The sequence below is a fragment of the Sceloporus occidentalis genome, unplaced genomic scaffold (genome assembly GCF_023333645.1).
Source record: "Sceloporus occidentalis isolate IW3139 unplaced genomic scaffold, rSceOcc1.0.p SCAF_39, whole genome shotgun sequence".
In the NCBI taxonomy this organism is placed as follows: Eukaryota; Metazoa; Chordata; class Lepidosauria; order Squamata; family Phrynosomatidae; genus Sceloporus; species Sceloporus occidentalis.
The window spans coordinates 2,876,977-2,898,313 of record NW_028317019.1 but is presented as its reverse complement, the minus strand read 5'-3'; the positions used below and the strand labels follow the sequence as shown (position 1 = coordinate 2,898,313).

The 21,337-nt window shown below is 45.1% G+C and overlaps 1 long non-coding RNA gene across 1 annotated transcript; it reads left to right on the top strand.

Annotated features, from left to right (window-relative positions):
* Positions 1–6,898: 6,898 nt before the first annotated feature.
* On the top strand, positions 6,899–12,958 carry LOC149290413 (uncharacterized). The gene is made up of 3 exons (XR_016277234.1): positions 6,899–7,055; positions 8,987–9,146; positions 10,000–12,958. It is a non-coding gene; the product is annotated as an uncharacterized LOC149290413 (long non-coding RNA).
* Positions 12,959–21,337: the final 8,379 nt, after the last annotated feature.

Genomic DNA, 21,337 nt, shown 5'->3' with positions numbered 1-21,337 from the left:
AATTGGAATGTTTATACTTTGTGATGTTTTTATGGCATGTATTTTACACATAATTTCCTCCTGAGGACACTCTGAGGGCTGCCATTGGCTGGAATCCCAATCCCTCCCACCATCCCTGGCCCTGATTGGCTGGAAAGCCTGTCCCTCCCACCATCCCTGGCCCTGATTGGCTGGAAAGCCTGTCCCTCCCACCATTACTGGCACTGATTGGCTGGAATCCCTGTCCCTCCCACCATCCCTAGCTATTTTGTGTTCTGGCATCCATTTTGTGTTCCAGTGGCCATTTTGTTCCAGAGCCTTCTCTGAGCCTCAGTTGAACAGAGGCTTCTCTTCCTCTCCTGAGGCTCCAGAGTCAGAAGGAGGTCAGGGTTCTTGGGCCAAAAGGGAGGAAGTGTGTCTTTTGTGTCTCTTTTCTGAGAGGGTTTTCTTACACAGCTCTGCTCCTGGGTAGGGTTGCCATACCTGAGGACCTCCAAACCGGGACAAATGTAGGACAAGGTTTGAAAATGTAGGACTTTTTTATTTCCTGGCCAGGAAATTAAAAAAAAGGTCCTACATTTTTAAACCTTGTCCTCCTCCTCCTCCTCCCGGCTTGGGAGGAAGCCTAGGCCTGCTTCCAGGCCGGGAAAGGGCGCGGGGGCCGCTTGGCATTGCGGCGATCGTCGCGGTGCCAAGCGGCCTCCTCCTCCTCCCAGGCCTCGCGGAGGCGTTGGAGGACCCCACGATTGCGGAGCTGCCTCCAAGGCCTTGCTGTCTCCTGGGAGGGAGCATCTCCGCGGCCGGAGCTCCGACCGCGGAGAGCGCTCCCAGGCCTCGGCGAGGCCTTGGAGGACCCCGCAGCGCACGCGGGGGCGGAGGTGGCCGCAGGTGGTGCCGTTCCGGTCTTGGCGCCAAACCGGACCGGGACCAGGACGGCACCGCCCAAAGCGGGATTGTCCCGCCTACATGAAATATTTAGGTGTAAAAGTTAGATAATATTGTACAAGGTAATTATACTCAATTATGGGGGGGGAATTAATAATCAGATTTCTAAATAGGAAAATATTAACAAAAATTAGAATGTTTAAAATGATGGTTCAACCAAAGTTTTTATATTTAGTAGTACTCAGCATCATAGCTAGATGTCAAAGGGAAGCCATGTTCTCTGGGAGGGAGAAGCAGAGGGATTTTGGAAAAAACCCTTAGTCTTTAAGAAGACTCTCTTGTCTGTAAACCCCCAAGAATAGGATTCCAATGAAGAACAAACCCACTCTCACTGGGAAAGTAAAAGAGGTCAGGAAACGTCTAAGAGCCTGAGTCCTTCTTTCCCAACCCATCCCATCCGAGGGTTGATTTTCAGTTGAACTCTCTTCTTCCTCCTCCAGAATTACTACATGAACTGACCTTGTGTTGTCTTCAAGCCTGTCAAAAGAGAGCAGGAAAGCAACCAGGAGGAGAAGGCAACGTTCCCCATTGGCTCCCATAAGCTCTCCCTGAATCCTCCCGGGACCTGAGGTTTGGGAGCTAAATCCTAGCTCCTGGGGCAGGGCTTCTAGCAACGCCATTCAGCCTAATGCATAAAGTACCAACCAGAGTTGCTTTCAGCTTGTCATTCAATGATTCACAATATATTTTCCTGTGTGGAAACGATGATTGACATTTTTAACTGGCTCTTCCCAGATCATTGGGAACTGAGAAGAATATTCTTTTCCACTTCCTTGGAGAGACAGGATGAAGAAGATGTAATTTAGCCTCCTTGTTTCTAGCCAGATGGAGGATGCAGAGTAGAGAGTGATTCCCCTGCGATCTTTGCCAGTTGAACCAACAAATCAATTAAGCCCTGCAATTATAACATTAGCAATCAATCAGTTATTAATACTTAGACCCAAGGCCATTTGCATACAAAATGTTAAAATACAATACAGCTGTAGGAACAGCATAATAAAAGTACAACACAAGTAAATTACATAATACTCTTGCATGTAAAAGGTATAAAATTCAATTCGGTTAAAATATAGACAACAAAACTATATCTAAATGAGGGCGTCCTCAAAGCAATCAACAGCAATATTGGCAATTTATCTAGCCCCAATCTTCACTGCTGTCAGGGAAAAAGGAGAAACCTTAAGAGTTAAAATCAGACAAGAAATTAAAAAAGAAAAACCCTTTCTGAAAGAATAGTAGAATCCAAAGGAGTCAGAATAGATCGCCCCAAAATTACTTCTCTTTCTTTGTCTTCACAGCTAGCGCTCATTGACTCGATTATGTTCTATGCATGTGTCTTCTCTGTTTTAAAAGGGCCTTAGAAGTTGACTTCATAACAGCAGGGAAGTCATATTATTGCTATAAACTCACCTTGTTATTATTTCAAAGTTGGTCAAAAACCCCTTCATTTTCACCAACCGAAGAGGAATTGGAGACGGTTCAAATGTTAGCACAATACTCTTATGTGTAGATATACTGGGAAGCCACTCCACAGCAAGCATATCAATGCTACAGGGGTGTCTATGTAGAAGTATAATAGCTCTATAGGAACTCCATCTGCCATTGCTTGATCAATCCTAGGCCGTTTGCAGCATGGCTTGGTGTGCTTGCAGAGTCCTCTTGCGTTTTCCTTTCCCAGCTCCTTTGAAACAGCTGCTGAACTGCTCCTAGAAGCATGGATTCTGTTCTCTTTGCAGCCCAGCTTTTCTTCTTTTCTGGGTCCTGTGCTGCTGGATTGACCCAAGCTTTCCTTTGGAGCTGTAGCTTTTGGTATAAAGTGATCAAAGGGGAGTTTAAGACACTTCAGTTGATCACCAGTTTTTACTTTAAGAGTTCATAGACTGAGATAACAGTATGGGCTGTTGAAAGGCATTCTTTGGTCACAAAGTCTGGGGGCATGGTTGCTGTTCAATATGTTGTTTCTTCTCAGCAATGAGTAAATCCTCAAGGACAGGCTCCTCTGCCCCATTTGGCTCCAAGGATGGAAATTCCCCTGCAATGGCTCCAGGCAAAGAGATCGCTCTGTTGCTGAACACTCTAACTTTCTTTAAGCCGCTTGTCTTGTCTCTCCACTTACGGTACGCTGCTTCTGGCTTCGTTTGCGAGGCGTTTCTGAGCATCCAGGAGACTAGAAGCAGTTTGGATGCAGTTTATAAGCGGTTTAGTTGTCCTTAGGCACAGACCCTTGAAGTGTTTGTGTAATGACTGGGCTCCAGTCAATGGAGGTCTTCTTCAGGCAGTAAAGGGAGGTTTATGCAAATGCAGAATGACATCACTGCTACAGAAGGCTCACTTGACCAATCAGAGAGCAAGATAAAGGTCCTTCTGGAAGCTTCTGTGAGAAGGAGATATAAGGCCTGAGAGACCAAGAGACAGTTGGGGGAATTGTGTCGGTTGGAGATCGAGAGAGAGAGTTAAAGAGCGGATCTTGGAAGTTAGTCTCAGAATTGGACGTTTAGGTTTATTTATTTGTTTTAATCCCTTGTATGAATTGAACATTATATACTTACAAATATTATACATGTAAGATTCTTAATATCTTGTATGACTTATATTTAGTTATATTTTGTTATTTATAGTAAATATCTCCTTGGAGTATCTACTACTCGACGCTCCTTTTACATGTGTCTTGGATCGGTTGATGCTTGGGAAGATCAGTAAAGAAGGAGAAATAAGGTTCCTTAACTGGTCCCAGTGTAGGTTAAGGGAAACCCTTTTATAATTCACTGGATGATGGCAGCGAGATTTAAGGAAGTTAAGAGTCTCCTGGGCTAAGAGCCATAATGTCTAAATGTCTAATTAACAATTTGTAATCCACTCTGATATCCTTTTGGCTGAAGAGAGGAGTATAAAACTATTATTATTATTATTATTATTATTATTATTATTACTATTATTATTACAGGGCCGTAGTTTGGCTGCTTGGACCACCGGAGATCATCACAGAGAGTCAGTTGGAAAAGCCCATCTCACTCCAGAATATAAAGGTACTTGAGGAGTTTGCACTCTACGTCTTTCTGTAATAATAGCTAGAAAACTGATAATAGCATTTGGGACATTTAGTCTTTTAATAAAATATGGCAGATTTAAATGCTGCTTTAAAACCTCTTTCCATCTGCCAGCTTTGCTCTGGTTTTGGGGGGAAATGAGAAAGTGTTGGGAGGGAGGGACTGCCAACAGAATTATGAGATGCATTGCAGGCTATGGACACTTTGCGGCCAAGAAAGGTCCAAAACACACGGCAGCAATACTCCGTTTTGAGAGTGCTTTAACTGCCCTGTCCCAGTGCTAGGGAATCCTGGGAAATGGAGTTTATTGTGGCACCAGAGGTCTCTGAAAGAGAAGGCTCAATGTCTCAGAAAACTACATTTCCCAGAATTCCCTAGCACTGAGCCAGGGCAGTTAAAGCCTTCTCAGATTGGATTATTGCTGAAAGTGTGTTTTGGACTTATATAACCTTTGGCAAGTCACACTCTCTCAGCCTCAGGGAAGGCAATGGCAAACATCCTCTGAACAACTCTTGCCAAGAAAACCCCAGGAGAGGTTCCCAGAAGTCGGCAGTGATTTGGAGCCCCTCCACAAAAAACGACAAAGCCTCAAGAAAGAGACAGTGTGGTTCAGTGGCTGGAGCATTGGACTATGACCCTGGAGACCAGGGTTCGAATGCCCTCTTGGCCACGGGAACCCACTGAGTGACCTTAGGCAAGTCACACTCTCTCAGCCTCAGAGGGAGGCACTTGCAAAATCACTTCTGGACAAATGTTGCCACAAAAAGCCTGCAAAGGGCTTCCCTTAGGGTCGCCCTAAGTCAGAAACAACTTGGCGGCACACAGCGACAACAAGGGCAGTAACACCACTAATCACACCTCACAACCCAGCTAAGGAGAAAGGAAGGAAGGAAGGCAGGAAGGAAAAAAAGAAAGAAAGAAAGAAAGAAAGAAAGAAAGAAAGATATTGACAATGTGTCTGGACAAGACGATGTGGGAGTTGTAGTCCTCGGTTCAGAGGGATTGGAGGGGCCTTACTGCAGGGCAGGGCCCCCTCCTCTTTCTGGCCATGTGGATGCTGGGAGACCCAATCCAGGAAATACACTTTAAATCCCATTGGCAAGAGAAAATTCTCCTAGTGCCTTTCAGATCTAGTTTGCCCCAAATCCTTTATGAGGCCAGAAACCCCTTTGTTAGGAAACGAACCCCGAATACCTCAGGAAGGCCCTATATATCCCAAGGCCCCCTCCCTCCAGGATCTCCTTCCTCTCTTCCAATCCGTCTCCCTCTCTCTGAAGGCCTCAAATGTCAACTGCCAAGCGCTCAGGCAGAGGCAGCCATTTTGTGTTCTGGCAACCATTTTGTGTTCCGGCAGCCATTTTGTGTTCTGGCAGCCATTTTGTGCTGCTTGTGACTGTGGGAAATAATGTTCCAGAACCTTCTCTGAGGCCTCAGTTGAACAGAGGCATCTCTTTCTCTCTGAGGCTCCAGATAAAGAAGGAGGCCAGGCTCCTTGGGCCAAAAGGAAGGAAGTGTGTCTCTTTGTGTCTCTTTTGTGTGTATATTTTCTGGGAGGGTTTTTACAAAGCTCTGCTCCTTCTGGGGAATATGGGTTTTAAAAGGAATCAGAAATGGGGAGGATACTTTTAATACAAGCCTTATTCTTATTCTTCACAAACGTTGGGCTTTGGCTTCTAAGAGGAGGCTAGTCCCCCAAAAAAGGCCAAAAGTGGCTCCTTTGGGAGGTTTTAAAAGCCTCCCCAGTTTCCTTATTAATAGATTTTCAGGCAAGAAGGAAGGAGACAAACCAGAATAACTCATATTACCAAGAATAATACATAAAAACAAACAAACAAGAAGAATAAGGATTAGACAGAAAAACAAACTGCTAATATTTTTAAAAAGCAAAACCATTTTAACAGGATAAACATTCAACTTGGGTTTTTCTCTCCTTTTACAACCAATTTAGGCTGTATCTGCACTGCAGAAATAATCCAGTTCTAAAGTGGGTTAACCCTTCTGGTTCCATCCTATGGAATCCTGGGATTTGTAGTTTGTTGTGGCATGAGAGCTCTCTGGCAGAAAAGGCTAAGTGTCCAAAGGTAAAATCCCAGGATTCCATAGCACTGAGCGGTTAAAGTGGTGGCAAAGTGCCTTATTTCTATAGTGCGGATGCAGCCTTCTTGGGAAAGGGGCTGATGATGGGGAAAAGAGGAGGAATGCAGAAGAAAAGGAGGACGGACGGAGGGCCACCTGCAGCTGGACTGGCCTCCCTGAGCGGTCAAGGCCTGAGCTGGGTTGTGGACGATGGGCACTCTTAATATCAATATTAATATCCTTCACTATTGATTGTTTGGGGCCCTTCCGACTTCGGGGCCCTTTCATCCTCCATTTTGGGTTCCCTGAAGGCCTCAAACTGCCGAGTGCTGAGGTAGAGGCGGCCATCTTGTGTTCCAGTGGCCATTTTGTGCTGCTTGTGACTGGGGAATAATGTTCCAGAACTTTCTCTGAAGCTTCCTCAGTTGAACCGAGAGGCTCCTCTTTCTCTCCCCGAGGCTCCAGAGCGAGAAGGAGGCCAGACTGTGTGTGTCCCTTTGTGTCTCTGGAAGGAAGGAAGGAGGGAGGGAGGGAAGGAAGGAAGGAAGGAAGGAAGGAAGGAAGGAAGGAAGGAAGGAAGGGGTCTGTGGGGATCTGAGGGACTCAGGGCCAGTGGGGAGGCTGGGCTTTGGGGGCTGGGAGAGAGAGGTGGGGAAAGAGACCCTCCCTTTGGGCTCTAGCTGGGGAGGGTCCCACTGGTCCTTGCCTCCCCCTTTGGGAAAGGAGACCCCCTCAGCCCCCTGGACTCACTCCTGCCACTCATTCCTAGGGCTGGGACTCAGAGGAGTTTCCTAGGCATTGTCACCTTCTGCCCTCCATGGCCATTGGCACTGACCTTTTCCCATTGCCTTCCCTCCCTCAGCCCTGTGGACCTTCTCCTCCTTCGCACTCAGAGCAACCCTTCTCTACGGCTGAGGAGACGGCCTCTGACCCAGGGAAGCTCTGGCCATAAAGGTCTGCAGAAGAGGCCTTTCTGGGGCTGCAGGAATCAGGGTCTTTGTACTGAAGGTAGGCCTTTATTCCTGGAGCTGAAAGAGGACCTTTGTTTGAATGTTTCAGTCCAGGATTGTGTGGAAGGGTCGCAGCTGAGAGAGTGAGCCCATGCTTTGCAGGCATAAAGTCCCAAATTCAGTCTCCAGCAGCATTGTCTTCCCAGAAGGTGGAAGTGAGATTTCCAGACCCCAGACACACAGTGCACCAGTGAGTCCTTTTTATGGGGATTGTGTGTGTACGTGTAGTTTACTTTACCTTTTTGAGATATTTGTTTCACTGGGTTTATAAAATGAATTTATGTACATGTTCACTTTCCAAATATGAGCATAATACAGGATGCAATCCTTAATCTGAAACCTATACATTGATAGACTTTTGTTGTATCAGGTGCAACACATTCAGCAGTATGGATATGTTTTAAAAGCACACTAGGAGAAGTTAAGATGAATATGATTTTGACAGTAGGTCCATTCCGAAACAATGCATACAAATGTACATGCATCCATTTCTATGTGGTTTTAGCAATCAGAGAGAGGAGGTGCACACCTCTTGCTCCTGCTGTGACTGACATAGACAAACACAGCAATTAAGCTTAGACAAATAGTCTCATTTGCAAAAATGAAATAATTATTTTCGCCAGTGTCTTAATGGGGAGAGGGCCATGATGATCGGAGACCGTGGATCAGATCCTTAAGGTAATGTTGGTCTTATCCAGCCCAAGAGCTAGAGCTTCTCCACCTGGGACATAAGCAGGTACTTCCCTTCCTCAGAAGTCAAATTTTCATCAGTGATGATGACAGAGCAAGTAAAATTTGCATTCCTGCATTTAAAAAGCTGAGGAGTCCTGAATCCTGTAGGTTAACCCTGGAGAGTAGACTCACTGAACACACAAGTGACTGGTGAGTCAACATATAGATAAATCCAACCGATTCAGTGATTCTACTCTGATCAGCACTAGGCATAGGATACAGGCTAGGATTTAGGTCTGCATCTGGCTGGAACAGGATATTCCCAAGACAAGATGGACAGGCAATAGTGTGGAAAATGGGCACTCTGCACATGGGCAGAGACAATGTAAGAATTATGGCTTCTCTGCATGCAGAAGGCTGCCATGGGAATTGGGTGCTCCCTTTTCATCAGCTCAATCCTCTGGTGCCCCCTGATCATGGGAGGAGGGCTGGTTACCATGGAAGGGGAGCAACCTGAGAAGAGAGAGCTCCTTTCCTGCCCTTCTTGACTAGGGGCTTCCCTGGTGAAGGGCCAGTTGTAGACCCATTCCACTCAGAGCAACACTGGAGCATAGAGAGTTCTGCTGGTTTGGCCATTGGGAGAATGACGAACCACTAGGCCAGACAGCCTGACTCAGCAGAACCCTCTATGCTCCAGTGTTGCTCCGGGTGGAATCAGGCTACAACAGGCCATTCACTGACCCAGGCTCTACCATAGAGTTGTGGAAGCCATCCCGCATGGTCATTCCATGCCTGGTGAGAGTGTTGGGTGTGAGGTATTGGAGAAGCATCCAGCTGTGTTTCTTGTAGCTGGAAGCAAAATGAAGACATCCTCCTCTGAGGAACACTGGGGACCTCTGGATGTTTCAGCAGATGATCCAATCATTTCATATATAGCTACAGGGACATAGCAAGGGCCTTTTCCCGTTCCCCATCCCCTGATCCCAAACCACTCTCACAAGGCTGAAGGGAGGGGTATAAATACTCTAATAAATAAAATAAATAAATATATCTTGTGCAGGGGAGCTGCAGTGAATCTATGCTAGGTCCAGGGGGCTTTGGTTAGTGCAGAGGGAGGGAGGGGATGCCCACCTCTGCATCGGCCCAAAGGAGACATATGTCACCTGCATATGTCACCAGCAGGATGATGTTTTCTGTGTCTGTGAGTGCTGCAGGGTTTATTGCCAAGCCAATCCTTACCCTGGTCCCTTTTATCAGGAACTTCATCTTGGCCTCCTTGTACACAGCTTTGGGGCCTCTCTTGCCAGAAGTGACCCAAATGCAGGGCCTCCCTGCCCACCTGATAGCCAACATGAAGGCAAAGCGGAGGGAGTTGGGCTCCAAGAGACAGAGGCTGCTAAGGTACAACAACTCTTTGGTAAGTTGCCATCCTGACTATGAGTTTCATCTGTGTCACTGCTGGGCCAGCTCATGCAAGCAAGAGGAGAACATACTGTTCCAGTTTGGCAGAGAGAGTCCTGGTTAATCCTCTGTCACCTCATTTTTTCACAGGTTTTGAAAATGTCCTATTTCTCTCTTCTCCTCCCACTTTCCCCCTTCTCCTCAGGGCCGTTCAGTTGCTGCAAAATGTGTTCCAAGTTCAAAAGACTGTGCATCCCATCAACTCAAAAGAAGGGAGAGGGGAGGAGAAAAGGGGGCAGGGTCTTGCCCTTGCCAGGAGTTGGAGGCAAAAGCAAAATGCTGTACCCTTCCTCGCTTGTGTGATCTTTATCATTAACAACTTTGGCCATCTTGACCCCCTTCTGGTGTTGCTTGTCCACATGTGTCTTGCTTTCCCCATCTGTGAAATGCTGGGGGATACTGAAGAATATCTCTGGACCTAAACTGAGGGTGGGCCCAGTGGCCCTCAAGCCCAGAGTACTCCCCAGAACTGTTTTTAAAAATGAAATTTGCCTCTGAGATTAGATGAGATATGGCTAAATGATTCATTGGTGAGTAAATGTACTATACAATGTTGGGATAGTTAGTATCCTAATCAATAATATCCCAGAAATGGCCTAAATTATATTGTTTATTATATTGTATATTATATTGACAGGATTCAAGACAAACTGGATCTCAAATGCTGTAGCTTTTTGCTTTCTTGCAGAATTTAAAGTTTATTTCCTGGACTGAATTCTGAAGTGTTGAAATAATATTTGCAATGCACCATGTGCTTTCCTCCCCTTTTGCTTAGTCAATGTCTGGATGAAGGCTATTTTCTATTGCAGGTGACCTTTGCGGATGTGGCGGTATATTTCACCGAGGAAGAATGGACACTATTGACGAAGAAGCAGAAACTTATGTACAGTTCTGTAATGATGGAGAATTACGAGAATGTGGCCTCTGTGGGTAAGGAACCTGAATCCATTGCCCTTCCTGTGAAGACTGAGGGCCCTTTCATAACTCATTGTCAGAGTGCTTTGTTTCCACTTTAGAATTACAGAATCAAACCAACTTCCTGACAGTAAGGGCTGTTCGATAGTGGAACACACACCTTCCTCAGAGTGTAGTGGAGTCTCCCTCCTTGGAGGTCTTGAAACAGAGGCTGGATTGCCATCTTTCAGGGATGCTTTGATTGAGAGTTCCTGCATAGCAGGGGGTTGGACTGAATGGCTCTTGTGGTCTCTTCCAACTCTACGATTCTATGATTCTATGATCAGTCATGAGTAATATCTATGAAGGGAGGAAAGGGGGACACAAAAATAAATACAAGTACTGTATTTTCTGGCATATAAGACTACTTTTTAACCCAGGAAAATCTTCTCAAAAGTTGGGGGTCGTCTTACATGCCAGGTATCATCTTATAGGGCAGGTGCTGAAACTTCCGAGCTGGACTGGAGAATCTGCGGTCACCACATATGGTGGGGGGAGATCAAAAACGGCTGGGGCCACATCCCCACCATATGCAGCGATCGTATGAAAGCTGCTACTGCTCTGATAGTCTTGGAGACAGGGAGCACTGGGCAGGCAGGGAGAACTGACCAATCCAAGCAGGCTTTGTATACAACAAGGTTTCCTGCTAAGTACCTGCATGTCATAAGCATTTGAATTTAAATTACCATATTGAAATCAAATCTGTATAATCTGTTTATCATGGCATTAGAACCTTTACTTTCTAATATTAGAGCAAACCCACAGATTATAGGATTCAAAGTGAAAGGGGAGGAGTATAAATTGAGGGCGTTTGTGGATGACCTGGTGGTGTCAACATCTAATCCCTTAGAGAATAGTGAATTTATTTTAAAGGAGTTGAAAAGATTTGGCAAAGTGGCAGGATATAAGATTAATAAAGAAAAAACTAAGGTGTTAACAATAAATATGAATAAAGAGGAAGTGAAAATATTTGAAGAAAAAACTAAATTCATTATTGCAAAACAGGTGACGTATTTAGGTGTTACTATTACAACAAAGAACAGAGATCTATTCAAAAATAACTATGAAAAATGTTGGTTAAAGATAAAAAAGGACCTAGAGAAGTGGGCTAAATTTAAAATCTCATGGATGGGTAGGATAGAAACAATCAAAATGATGATTCTCCCAAAATTGATGTTTTATTTCCAAACAATTCCAATTATTCTAAATAATCAGCCTTTGGTCAAATGGGAAAAAGATCTTATAAAATTTATATGGGATGGAAAAAAACCGAGAATTAAGATGAAACTCCTCCAAGATGCTAAAGAAAAAGGAGGGTTGGCTGTCCCAAATTTAAAATGGTATCATCATGCTTGTGCAATAGATTGGTTAATAGATTGGATTAGGTTAGATAAAGAAAGAAGAATAAATCTGGAGAGAACTGATTTAATATATGGATTTCATGGATATTTGCTATACGACAAAATAAAGGTAGATAGTAATTTTAAAAATCATCTAATTAGAAAATCATTGATTAGAGTCTGGGAAAAATATAAGAGAAGATGGTGTCCACAGCTACCGATATGGACTTCAGCAAATGAAGCGTTATTTCGGAGAGAAATTTTTTTTAAAAATGGTTGGGTAACTTACGAGGATATTACAAAGATAGAGAATGGAAGAAGATGTATGAAATCTCAGGAGGAATTGCAAACTGAGGGATTCAAATGTAATTGGTTCGCATACCGCCAATTAAAAGAAAGATTTAAAATAGACAGTAAAAATGTGGGGATAGAACCGGCAAGACAACAATTGGATGGGATAATCAAAAACCCTAAAAAACAAATCGCAAAGATATATAAACTGATTAGAAGTCTTGAACTTGAGGAAGAAACGGTTAAAGAAGTCATGATAAAATGGGCGAAAGATTTAAACACTCCAATTCAGTTAAGTGAATGGGAAAATCTGTGGCAATCCAAGATTAAAATTACCCCATGTACAGAAATTAAAGAAAATCTATATAAATCATTCTATAGATGGTACCTCACACCCTTTAAATTAGCTAGGATGTATAAGAACAGGAACCAAAAGTGTTGGAAATGCAAAAAGGAAGTAGGAACGTATATGCACTGTTGGTGGCATTGCCCGGAAGCGAAGAGATTTTGGAATATGATCCATAAAGAGATAAAGAAAATATTCAAATTATCAGTAAGAGGAGACCCCAAAGTCTACCTCTTGAACTTATCCCAAAACTGGAATTTAAAGAAGGAAAATGAGAAGGCAATATTTTACATGATATCGGCTGCACGATTGGTCTTTGCAAAATACTGGAAATCGGAGGAGACCCCATCAATAGAAGACTGGAAATTAAAGGTGCTGGATATATATGAATTAGATAAATTAACAACCCTACTGAAAGAGAATACATTAGATCAATTTCATAAGGAATGGGAACCCTGGGAAGTTTTTCTACAAAATGAAAAAAAGGAGACATTATGTGTAGCATTTGGTAAAGAACAATGAGGTTATGTATCAGAGTTCTATATATGCAGTAGTATAAGGATTTATAAATATACATATACATATATAAATATACATACAAGTAGAAAGGTGTTTTTGAGATTCAGTCTAGGTTACAGTAGATATGTAAGATATGGAGGTTATTGAATCAGGGCATAAGATTTATTAGTCAACATTAAGGATTCACAAGAGAATCATGTCAAATAAGTATAAGAGTTAGTTGGATTGTGATATGGAAAATAAGAGGAATTCCAGTAAATGAAAGGAAGTGAGAAATTTAATGTTGGTATAGGAGATTAAAACTAGAAGATGTGTTGTGTGGCTTGTTTGTTTTGCTTTCACTGATTTTTTATTTATTTTTAGGTGTATGCGTGTATGTATACATATATATATAGTATTGTTTGTTGGTTGGATTTTTTAGGTTATTTGTTAGTTATTTTGTGTTTTAGTTTGTGTGTGTTTAATCATTTTGTATGTTTGTGGTAATTTTGTAATAATAAAAATTTATAATAAAAAAAAAGAAATCAAATCTGATGGGTTTTTTTTTTAAATTATTTGATGTGCGTTGGAAGAGGGGTAGTCTTATATGGTGAGCATATCCCAAACTCTATATTTTAACTGGAAAAGTTGGGGGTCATCTTATATGCCCAGTCGTCTTATACGCCAGAAAATACGGGTATTACAAAGCATCACAAGAAGTAATTTGTGTTCTAGGCCTCCAACTGCCAACTGCCAAGCGCTGAGGCAGAGGCAGACATTTTGTTTTCTGGCGGCCATTTTGTGCCACTTGTGACTATGGGGAATAATGTTCCAGAACCTTCTCTGAGGCCTCAGTTTAACAGAGGCTTCTCTTTCTCTCCTGAGGCTCCAGAGTCAGAAGGAGGCCAGACTCCTTGGGCCAGAAGGGAGGAAGTGGGTCTCTTTCTGGGTCTCTTGTGTCTCTTTTCTCAGAGGGTTTTCTTATTACACAGCTCTGCTCCTTCTGGGGAACATGCGTTTTAAAAGGGATCAGAAATGGGGAGGATAGTTTTAATACAAGCCTTATTCTTCTTCTTCACAAACATTGGGCTTTGGCTTCTAAGAGGAAGCTTCTCCCCCCAAAAAAGGCCAATGGTGGCTCCTTTGGGAGGTTTTAAAGTCTCCCCAGTTTCCTTATTAATAGATTTTCAGGGAAGAAGGAAGGAGACAGACCAGAATAACTCATATTACCAAGAATCAAACAAACAAACAAACAACAAAAATAAGGATTAGAGACTAAAACAAACTACTTATTTTTTAAAAGGAAAACCATTATTAGGAGGATAAAAACAAAACATGGGTGCTTCTACCCTTTTACAACTGACTCAGGCTATATCTGCACTACAGAAATAATCCAGTTCAAAACCGCTTTAACTCTCCTGGTTTCATCCTATGGAATCCTGGGATTTGTAGTTTGTTGTGGCATGAGAGCTCTCTGGCAGAGAAGGCTAAGTGTCCAAAGGTAAAATCCCAGGACTCCATAGCACTGAGAGGTTAAAGCGGTGTCAAAGTGCCTTAATTCTATAGTACGGAGGCAGCCTTCTTGGGAAACGGGCTGATGATGGGAAAAGAACTGGGGACCTCTGGACGTTTCAGCAGATGACTTATTTATTTATTAAGGATGCACTCATTTCACATCCAGTTACGAGGACATAACTAGGGCCCTCTCCAATTCCCCATCCCCTAATCCCCCACCACTCTAATAAGGCATGGAGTATCTGTTGTGTAGGGGAGCTGCAGTGAAACTATGCTTGGTCCAGGGGGCTTTGTTTGGTGCAGAGGGAGGAAGGGGAGGCCCACCTCTGCATCGGCCCAAAGGAGGCATATGTCACCTGTGTATGTCACCAGCAGGATGCTGTTCTCTGCGTCTTTGAGTGCAGCAGGGTTTCTTACCAAGCCAATCCTAACCCTGGTCCCTTTCCTCAGCACCTTCATCTCAGACTCCTTGTACACGGCTTTGGGGCTTCTCTTCCTGGAAGTGACCAAGTGCAAGACCACCAGGATGCCTGCCCACCTGATGGCCGACACAGAGGCCAAGCGGAGGGAGTTGGGCTCCAACAGAAACAGGTTTCCAAGGTACAACAGCTCTTTGGTAAGTTGCTATCCTGACTCTTAGTTTCATCTGTGTCTGGGCTAGCTCATGAAAGCAAGCGGAGAACATACTGTCCCAGTTTGGCAGAGAGAGTCCTGGTTTATTCTCTGTCACCTCATTTTTTCAGGGGCTTAGAAAATGTCCTATTTCACTCTCCTCCTTCCACTTTCCCCCTTCTCCTCAGGTCAGTTCAGTTGCTGCAAAATGTGTTCCATGATCAAAAGAGTGTGCATCCTATCCACTCAATAGAAGGGAGAGGGGAGGAGAGAAGGGGGCAGGGTCTTGCCCTTGACAGGAGTCGGAGGCACAAGCAAACTGCTGTACACTTCCTCACTTGTGTGATCTTTATCATTAAGAACTTTGGCCATCTTGACCCCCTTCTGGTGTTGCTTGTCCACGTGTCTTGCTTTCCCAATCTGTGAAATGCTGGGGCATATGGAAGAATATCTCTGGGCCTAAATTGAGGGTGGGCCCAGTGGCCCTCAAGCCCAGAGTACTCCCCAGAACTGTTTTGTAAAAATGAAATTTGCCTCTGAAATTAGGGGAGATATGGCTAAATGATTCATTGGTGACTAAATGTACTATACATATTGGGATAGTCAGTATCTTAATCAATCAATAATATTCCAGAAATGGCCTAAATTATATTGTTTATCATATTATATATTTTTACTGTATTGATGGTTTTAATATGTTGTTTTAATAATTGTATGGATGTCTGCTGTGAACCGCCCTGATGTTTCGAAGGGCGGTATACAAATAAAGTTTATTTATTTATTTATTATTTATATTGAAAGGATTTGAGACAAACTGGATCTCAGAGGATGTAGCTTTTTGCTTGTTTGCAGAATTTAAAGTATATTTCCTGGACTAAATTCTGAAGTGTTAAAATAATATTTGCAATGCACCATGTGCTTTCCTCCCCTTTTGTTTAGTCATTTTCTGGATGAGGGCTATTTTCTGTTGCAGGTGACCTTTGCGGATGTGGCAATATATTTCACCGAAGAGGAATGGAAACTGTTGACAAAAAAGCAGAAACTTATGTACAGTTATGTGATGATAGAGAATTATGAGAATGTGGCCTCTGTGGGTAAGGAACCTGAATCCATTTCCCTTCCTGTGAAGACTCAGGGCCCTTTCATCATTCACTGTCAGAGCACTATGATTCCACTTTAGAATTATAGAATCAAAGAGTTCAAATAGACCACAAGGATCATCCAGTTCAATCTTCTGCCATGCAGGAATAGACATTCAAAGCACCCCCGAGAGATGGCTATCCAGCCTCTGTTTAAAGACCTCCAAAGAAAGAGACTCCACCAAACTCTGATGGAGTATATTCCACTATTGAAGAGCTCTTACTCTCAGGAAGTTCCTCCTAAAGTTTAAGTGGAATCTCTTGTCCTTGTAGCTTGCATCCATTGTTCCATGTTCTTTTCTCTGGAGTAACAGAAAGCAAGCCTGCTCTATCCTGAATATGACATCTCTTCACATATTTGACACGGCTGCCATATCCACTCTTAGACTTCTCTTGCCTTGTATGTGCTTGTCAAAATAACCACATAACACCGATATGGGAGAAAGGCCACAACTTTATTAAACCATTGGTAGGGTTGGCACAAAGCATAAGGTCAGGATCTGTGCAATCAAACAACCACCCTGTTGTTTGATTATCCAAAGCCGGGTCCCTACCCGGTGCTTGGGATGACCTAGGGGCTAAGGAACACCGCTTGAGCGCAAACCATGCCTTGCGTTCCCCAATTCACAAAGCCCCTAGTCACCGGGAGGCGCACCTGCGTTCTGGCCCCCGCAATGGCCAGACGCCTTCGCTCATCGCCCCCGGGTACCTTGTGACTCCCAAACCAGAACTCCATAGCCCTGGTACCACCAACGTTCAGATCCTGGCCTATGCTGCCGAACAGTTGTGACAAAAAACCACCTGAAACAGCGGTGGGCGGGCGGGAGAAGCTCGAGGCTAGCTCCCTTCCAAGCTTGGCTCCGCTCTCCTCGGAGCCAAGCGCCGACTGAGGAGGAGAGGCCTCCGAGCAGCAATATATACTGCTCGGCCCCTCCCCTCTGCGTCCTTTGCGGGGCCCCGCCCCCAAGGCCGAGCCCACCAATGGGCAGCCTTGGAGGACCGGAAGCCCCGCACCAACAAGCCCGGCTCCCAGAGCGTCCCCGGGCCGGAAGGGCCGCCCCTTCCGGCCCCACCAGCCAATCAGGAGCCGAGGCAAGCCCCAGAGCACTCTGGGGCTTGTAGTTTTTGCCGCGCTGCAGCGGCAAAGCAGTCTGCCCCGCGATCGGGGCGACTGCATTTTGCCTTGTATGTGCTTGTCAAAATAACCACATAACACCGATATGGGAGAAAGGCCACAACTTTATTAAACCATTGGTAGGGTTGGCACAAAGCATAAGGTCAGGATCTGTGCAATCAAACATCCACCCTGTTGTTTGATTATCCAAAGCCGGGTCCCTACCCGGTGCTTGGGATGACCTAGGGCTAAGGAACACCGCTTGAGCGCAAACCATGCCTTGCATTCCCCAATTCACAAAGCCCCTAGTCACCGGGAGGCGCACCTGCGTTCTGGCCCCCGCAATGGCCAGACGCCTTCGCTCATCGCCCCCGGGTACCTTGTGACTCCCAAACCAGAACTCCATAGCCCTGGTACCACCAACGTTCAGATCCTGGCCTATGCTGCCGCCACAAAAGGCCTACACGGAGGCCTGCCGCCAACCCTGCCAAGAGCGATTTAATGTCCGCCACATTGATCCAAATGTGGGCGAACATAGCCAGCAAAGGCCTTGGATCTCCAGCGTCCCACTTGCTTGATATCTCTGGCAAGCATGCCAGCCCCAGAGGCCGCAGTGGCCGCACCAATACGAAAAGAATGTCCACCGAACTCCCTGGCAGGGAGTCCCAAACTTGAAATGACCATTCTGAGCACAGAAACAAACTGGTATCTTGTAAGGGGAGAAACCATCCACATGTATGAAAAGAAAATCGGCCAACGAAGGCCTAACATCCCAGAAGAGTCAAAGAGCTTTAACTGGGCAAACAGGGGAGCCACGAAAGCGACGTAGCACCACATTCTGACCAACACCTAACTGGTCGCACTTGGAGCGACGCAAAGTTAAAGAGACACCGTGCTTTATAAAAGTTAAGTCAGAAGCACGCAGTGCCCTGTCAGACAAATCGCTCTTGGACCCAGCAACTAATTCGCCTAAACGAAAGGCGCCAAAAAATGCCACTGCGAAAGCAGCACAAAACAGCTGAACTTCGTATTTTGAAGAACAAATGACAGGAAGAGTAGCACAAATTTTACAGAGCAATTGTAAACATATTGGTCGTCTTGTGTCCTTATTACAAGCATAAGCACGTTTCCAACCTTCAACCGCCCTTTTAACCAGAAAGGAGGCACATGGATCAGCAAATCCCCCAGCCTTAGAGAAAAAAGAAATACCAGCCAAATGGATGGACATTGTCTTAGGAGCCACATTATTGTGGCGTAGCCAAACTAAAAAACGCAAAACCACCTCGGTGGGCAAAGGCCAAACATGCTGAGTTCTAGAGTCATTAAAATAATCTGCCAGCTTTCTTATGGCATATTTGTAAGTCTTTAAAGTGGAAGGAGCAATGGATCCCAAAATCCCGTCCATTATTTCAGACAGCCAACCTCCCACATTGAAGCAGGACATTGGGTAGGTTGAAGGTCTGCCTCCGGGGCTAATTGTCGAAATCGCTGAAACTGAAAACGAGAAATTGCATCAGCAATGCCGTTATCTAAACCAGGAACATGTTTAGCTAGGAAGGAAATATTGTTAATCAAACAACACAATACAAACTTCCTTAACAAACTCACTACCCTCGGGGATTTTGCTGACTGCTTGTTGATAATTGACACCACAGCTTGGTTGTCGCACCAGAAAAGGACTCTCTTATTTGAAAATTGAGAGCACCAAATGTGAATGGCCACAACAATGGGAAAAAATTCCAAGAATGTCAGATCCCTGAGAATGTCTGACCCTTGCCAGGCCTCAGGCCAGCGCTCGGCACACCAGTGGCCATTGAAAAATAAACCAAAACCGATGCTCCCAGCTGCATCTGAATGAACCTGCAAAGAATCATTAATGTGCCAGGTTTTCTGCCAAATGGCAATACCGTTGAAACCCTTGAGAAATTGGAGCCAAATGCGAAGGTCATCCTTAACACCTTTTGTGATCCTAATGTGATGGTGCGGCAGCCGAGGACCTGCTAAAGATCTGGCTAATCTAGCGCAGAAAGCTCTGCCAGGAGTCACCACCTTGCATGCAAAATTAAGATGTCCCAGCAGGGACTGAACCTGCTTAAGCGTAAGCTTGGGAGCCTGGAGAGCATGCTCCAAAAGTTCACATAGCACAACAATTTTTGAATGAGGTAAGGAAGAAAAACCATAGACCGAATCTAACTGAATGCCTAGAAAGGACATGGCCTTAGCTGGACCCTCTGTCTTGTCAGCCGCAAGCGGAACCCCAATTTCCGCAGCTAGGGAAGAAAAGGCAGTTAATAAATCCAGACACATGTTAGAATTAGCAGGGCCAACAAACATAAAATCATCCAGATAATGAGTAAACAAAGATGAAGAAGCCCTACGCTTTAACTCCCACTCCAAAAAGGTGCTAAAGGTCTCAAAGGCTGAGCAGCTGATGGAGCAGCCCATAGGCATAGCCTTGTCAAAGTAAAATTGACCTTCAAATTGGAAACCAAGGAAATGAAAATCGTCCGGATGAACCGGAAGGAGTCTAAAAGCTGACTGAATGTCACACTTGGCCATAAGAGCACCTGTGCCGCAGGACCTGACCAAGCGAACTGCGTGATCAAATGAAGCGTATTTCACTGAGCAAAGCTCATCGGGGATGGCATCATTGACAGAAGACCCTGGAGGGTGAGAAAGGTGATGAATTATCCTGAATTCCCCAGGAGCTTTATTTGGGGACAACACCCAAAGGGGAGATATGAAAATTAACAAAAGGAGGTGAAGGGAATGGGCCAGCAACCCGCCCAGCCTGGATCTCCTTCTTAACCTTTAAACGGAGTACATCAGGCATAGATCTGGCAGATAACAAGTTCTTGGGAAACTGATGTGACAAATGACCAGAAACGGGAATCCTGAACCCAAATACAAAACCATTGGCCAAATAGGAGGCAGCTTGTTTATCAGGATAAGCTTCCAACAGTGGAATAAGAGCCTTAGGATTTACCGGAGAAAAGGCTAACGAAAATTCTGGAGTGGTGACAACCGCATTATTTTTGGCTCCCTGCTTGACCGGCACTTGGCCCCCCGGCCCCATCGCCTTTTCCGGTGGTTGAAGAAGCAGAGCGCCCCCCCCGAAAGGGCTGGGATGCTTGAGCAGGACGGGAACAAGAAATTTTTGGGTGGGACCCTCTACAATTAGAACAACAATGCTCATATTTACATTGAACACGTGTACAATGACTAGAATTGTAATCCCAACAAGACAGAAACTTAGAGTCCTTCTTAGCGGGCCCTTTTAGAGAGCCCTTGAACCTAGCAGACGTGCCCACTTCCAAGAGCCAAATCTCGTGATGAAGAAGGTCCCAACGTTCACGAGAGTTCTGTGAGGCATGTTGTCGAAAAGCGGCATCATAGGCAATAGCGGCTGCATCTCCAGCGAAAACCCTGGCACGCTGGACGTTCAAAAGATGGCTAAGCAAATGCCAAGCACGCTCAGGGAACGCCATGGAGACTACAGCCGCAAAGATGGTGAAGCCCTCCAACCAATTAGAAAAAGTAGGCTCAGCTGCAGCCACCCTGGGCTCATGTCTGTTCTTTTTGGTTGAAGTGACAGCAACCACCTCCTTTCCTTTAGGTTGCAGTAAGGTAAAAACATCTACGTAGCAACCTCTAAGAATGTTGTTACGTATCTTCTTAGACAGATGAGCTCCAGGAGGGCGCTCTCCAGGAGAGCAAACTGGGAATTCAGCTGCAAGAGGATCAACCCAAACTCCTTGCACCCCGGGTCGCCAAGCTCGCTTCTTAATGGCCCATCGCGGCAAACCCGGGACCATGGCATGGTCGACCCAAAAGTCATCCCTCCCCACTGGCACATCAGGTTGAAAACCACCTGTAGAAGCTGATTGTACAGAACCAGCCTTCCGCACTCTCCGTCGTTTCCTCTTAGCCTTGTGCTTTCTCTTCCTCTCCCGGCGCCGTTGTGTCGCTGAAACTCCGGAAAGGTCGTCCTCATCCGATGACGATGATGAAGAGCTGGAACTAGAAGAGCTGGATGAGCTGGAAAGCTGAACTTCCTGACGACGGGAAGCAGCGCCGTAAGACTGAGAGCCTTGAATAGCTGAAGAAGTGGATGGCTGTACAGACACGCTGGCATCCTGATGTCTTGGCTGAATCACCGGAACTGCAGGCGTAGAAGTGTAGGGCATCCGACCAGCCTCCACAGCATGCTGAATGAATTCAGTGATGGATCTAGATAAGTTGGCAATAGCGTCTGAGTTCATCCCAGCAGGAACAGCTGGCTGTGCAAAGTCTGCCACAGGAGGAATGCTCACACTCTGCGGGCCAGCATGCACAGAT